Raw genomic sequence first — 4,950 nt, forward strand, 5'->3', positions numbered from 1 at the left:
TTTTATGGATGGGGAAATCAATGTGCAGAGCAGTTTTGTAATTTGCCTAAGATCCTATAGCTAATAAATGGTGGAGCTTGAATTTGAACCCAAGCTTTCTGACTCCAGTGTCCACAATTTAAGCAGCTTCTGATGACATACATGGTACCAGCAACAAAGTGCAGTGTGGAACTTGGCCGTCTTAATACCAAGGAAAACTGAGTCAGAAGAAAATAAGTAAGAGAAAAGGGCCAGACTGGATCAATGGAGAATCGTCAGTTTCCAGTTGAGTTTGCCTCTTAGCTTTGGGCAGAAAATTGGAACAATCGGGGAATAAGCTTCACACTCCATTTGCCCATGGTAGTGGTAAAAGACTTATGGGAAGAGATCATTCTGTAGATTTTTTGCGCTTTGTTTTGTATTTTAGAAACCAGAAAGCATCAGTAAGAAAGTGAAGAAGGTGTCTGAGATGAGGTTAAAGCCTAGGGATAGAAAATATTGGGACCAGAAATCCATCTACACAAGAGGAGGGCGTGGGAGGAAAGAAAGTTTGAGGAGCAAGATATATTTCCCTTTTGCATGTGCTAAGGCAGAAGGGTCCTAGAGTCGGTTGGTCAAAGTCAAGATGAGAAAAATAATCAACAAGCTACCAAGATACGAAGTGCACAATAAATGATGGCTGCCAATAATAGAAAGTGCATATGGCATGTTATTAAATTGTGAAGGAGAAAATGAATCACAATCTTGGCCGTGAAGACTCTCGGGGAGAGCGGATATGCTAAAGCTCATAAATGTGTAGAGAAGTGGGAGCAGAAATGGCCAGAGGCTGCTAAAGCGCATCCTGGAAGAGAAGGCAGAGAAATAGGAGAAGGCAAAGGAATAGCAATTTTGGTTTAGACTTCTTATAAGAAAGTGATATGGCAGAAATTTAATATTTGTAGAAACAATCTTGGTTTGAGAAAAAGATTTATTAATATGTATAATATGCAAAATACTTTTTCTTTTTTTTAAATAAGAAATTGTAAGTATAAATTAGAATAATTTCTTTAAAAACATTTTTAAAAGGATAAAGTGCTTTCCAAGCAAATGATACTTCTTGTCATGAAATGTTATCACCTAAATGTGGGAATTGAGGGGCCATTAGGTTCAAATTAGGGCAGATACTTATAAAATGTGATATGAGGAGCAAATTTTATACTATAGTTGTGTACCCACTGTCTTGTATATGAATTTTATTCACCATGCTCACTAAAATTTTTGTTGTTGTTATTTGTTTTAAATGACTTAAATTACAATGATGGGTCAAGTTTTCATTCTTTTTTCCTGCACACTAGAGAAGTTTAAAGAGAGAGACTTGTCATTTCATTTGGCCAATTTCCTAAGTGCACCTTTTACATCCTTATTTCTCAGGGTGTAAATGAGGGAGTGATTGCTCCATAAAATATCAAGAAGAGTTTGTCCTCTTCCTGGGATTCCTTTGACTGAGGTTTCATGTACAAGTACATGGCTGTCCCATAAAATATGGTGACCACAGTCAGATGGGATCCACTGGTAGAAAAAGCTTTGAGCCTGGCCTCTGCAGAGCCGATCCTTAGCACGGCAACCACAATGCGAGCGTGGGAGATGAGGATGAAGGTGAAGGGCACAGGCAGTGTGAATATGCTGATGAACAGACCCAGAATAAGTCTGACTGGGGTGTCTGAGCAGTCAAGTTTCAACAGGGCCTGAACCTCTCAGGTAGAATGGTTGATGATATTATGTCCACAAAAATGAGCAGGAAATGCAATGACTGGTATTTTTGTCAAAAGGAAGGCACTGGCCCAGGTAACCATGGCCAACTGTATGCAGACCTGATTATTCATAATGATGGTGTAGCACAGGGGGTTGGAGATTGCAACAAACCCGTCATAAGCCATGAAAGCAAGGAGACACTCGATCATCTCCAGAAAGAGGGATGTGGTCATCTGGGCATAACAGTTGGTATAGGAGATGGTGGGGAAGTCTCTGAAGTATTGAGTCAAGACATACGGCTCCCAGCTGGTGGAGTAACGGATATCAAGGAATGACAAGTTACTGAGAAAAAAATACATGGGAGTATGAGGAGAATCCCATCTGACTACAAAAATAATAAGGCTGTTTCCAAACATTGTGACTAGGTAGAAGAACAGTAGCCCCAAGAAGAAGGCAACCTGGATTTGAGGCTGTTGGGAAAATCCAACAAGGATGAATTCGGTGACCTCAGAGGCATTAACATTCTTTAGGCTGCCCATTTAGTTGTCTCAGGTTCTGGGAAAATAGACAATACATAATGTCATCTACATGAGAAATAAGAGGGAAAGCATCTCAATAGCCTCTTAGAATTCATGTTCTGGAGCTCTGATTAATTACTGTGTATCGATTATCTTATTGGGTTAGGCTCTGAGGCACAAGTGTCCAATGATGGGAATATAGCCTGACTTTAATTTTCTGTTTTGTAGAATTTTATAAACCAGGAAGGCTGATCAAGTTGTTTGGACTTTTAGAGTCCAAATATAGTTACTTATATCTGGTAAGACATCTGCTTTCTGGTCAAATAAGACAAACATTAACATGGGGTTAAACAATTATTACTATCGTTAGAGGGCATACCTAGATAACTGATCAGTAAAGAGAGAAATATGCTATATAGCTCCCTGCCAAAATATGGGTTTGCCAGTTTTATTTAGTTGGATCACCAATTAAAAAAAATACATATGTATTTTCTAAGGTTACACTCAAGGATTCAGTTGTGGCTATGTGAATTCTTGAAATATTTCTTTGCTCTCCAACTTTTTTTTTTCTTGTACCTTATATGGAACCACTTAAGACTGATAAATCAGAAAGCGTAAATGGAGCTAAGGCAATCAGTCAATTCAATGGAAAAACACTATCAGCCACATTGACATGAAATATACCAACCTACTGGTGGATTTACTGAAATCTCACTCTTTGTTTAATTGTTCTGACATCTATCCTCAAGTGGCAGAAGCTTACCATGTGCAGATCCTACCATCGCCACATCATTCCAAACAAGAGCTTAAAGGGTGATGGGAAAATCTTATCAGATTAAAAAAAAATTGCATGAAGAAATGATTACCTGAAATTGTGAAGAAGGATAAGGCAAATTTGGGAATGCAGGTTTCCAGAAATGTTAAAAAAAAAAAAAAAAAAGGAAAAGACTGAGCCCTGTCAGTCTTGCATGGTTTAGGTAGGAGGTGAAACAATGACCCATTGAGGTCTCTTTTGACTTTAGGATTTTCTTATTTAGACATAGCATCAAAGCTCTCTTCATACCCAAAAGGCAGAGTGTTGAAATACAGAAAGAAAGTAAGGGAGCCAGCTGGATCTAAGCCCAAGTTCTGGTTCAGACACTGCACGATATTGAGAAAGTCAGTTTCTTGGTATGTGAAATGGGAATATCACCTAACCTCTTGTAGCATTGCTCCAAGTATCAGATGAGATAATTTCTATATAGCATCTAGCACATATATAGCCACCGAAGAAACATTAGTTTCCTTCCCGCTTTCACGCTCCGTGTAGAACCTACTCTTCAGCTCAGATTCATCCTTGTGAACATGTGCCAAAATGTCATTTCATCCTACCTTTCCTTGTGAGGTTATTACATTACCAGAAACAATACAATTTGAAGTTTTAGGTTTGAGTAACAACTAAAAGAAAGTTTGACTGTGTAAGTCATTAAAATTTGTTCCTGGTTGTAGGCGGGAAAGATACATGAAGAGACGAAAATTACTCACTGACTTAGGGCTGGAGGACAGCAACAGAGAAGTGCACCTCATTCATAACAGAAGCATTTTGCAGTTGGCAACACCCCCACAAATGACTAATCTCCAAGAAGAAATTTGATTCTTTCAACTGCAAGGAAAGAAGTTTAACACAAGCAGCTGTGGCGATAAATCTTCCTATCAGTTGTGGTTATAAGGGTGGAAAATCTTGAGGTAACTGTGCTGGTGACTCACACACATTTACTTCTACTTGTTTAAATATATTTTTCTTTTATTTACATAGAGGTGGCTTGTAATAAGCTACCATGAAATATTGGTGTCCAAAAACAATAAAAGAAAATTCATTTTCTAGCATACATAATAATAATATAGATGCCAGTTCATGACATGCAGTGTTTCCTTGCCTGTACAAATATTAAAATGATATTTCTTCTTGTAGTGTCCAAAATTCTGTTACTTTGCTTCCAGCCACTGAAAACAGAGGATATGTCCTTTTTGAATACGTTAAAATATATGTATATATATATATTTTTAAAGATTGGTGCTTGCCAAGAATGTATAGTCTACTTACAGACCTCAAGTATTTAAGTAGTGTTAAAAGAAGCCTCAATTCAAAGCAAGAAGGAACTTTGAAACTTTGGAAAATCTTGTGGTGGTTTAAGAATTCAAAACCTCAGTCTTAAGGAAAAGTTTCTGCTTCTGGGACTTAGGGAATGTCCCTGCTTTGCAATTAAGCCACTTAATACAAATAAGGAGAGAGAATACAAAGGAGAAGGAGGAGGAGACATCTGTTATATTTAGCTCATTAAAATAATGTTCACTTTCCTCCTAATTCCATTAATGAGAATTTCAATGAATGTTCCTTACAGCAATGATTCTGTAAAGTGAATATGGTAGTTGGGGGCGGGGGTGGACCACGGCTGGTCTTAAAGAGAAACTTTCTTCTGTTTGGGCAGTTCTTCATTTACGTTCTCTTCTACTAGCAAGTTAAGTGTCCAGTTAATGCTATCAAGATTTTAAAATGAGGAGTTTTGGAGACCAAGATGTACACTACACTGTGATTGCCTAACTTTGCTTAAATTTTGTGCCTGCTGGGCCCTGTGAATGGTAAGCTATGTGGCTCAATCCGGTTTTCTTTCAAATATGATTGCGAGCTCAACAGAGACTACATGATGTTTTATTTTTTTTAGTTTTACTTTTTTAACCTGAG

At 37.8% G+C, this 4,950-nt stretch overlaps 1 pseudogene; it reads right to left on the reverse strand.

Annotated features, from left to right (window-relative positions):
- Positions 1-1,385: 1,385 nt before the first annotated feature.
- Positions 1,386-2,249, reverse strand: LOC126069562 (olfactory receptor 13H1-like; annotated as a pseudogene).
- Between the last annotated feature and the right edge of the window lie 2,701 nt (positions 2,250-4,950).

This window comes from Elephas maximus, chromosome X, assembly GCF_024166365.1.
Source record: "Elephas maximus indicus isolate mEleMax1 chromosome X, mEleMax1 primary haplotype, whole genome shotgun sequence".
Taxonomy (NCBI): Eukaryota; Metazoa; Chordata; class Mammalia; order Proboscidea; family Elephantidae; genus Elephas; species Elephas maximus.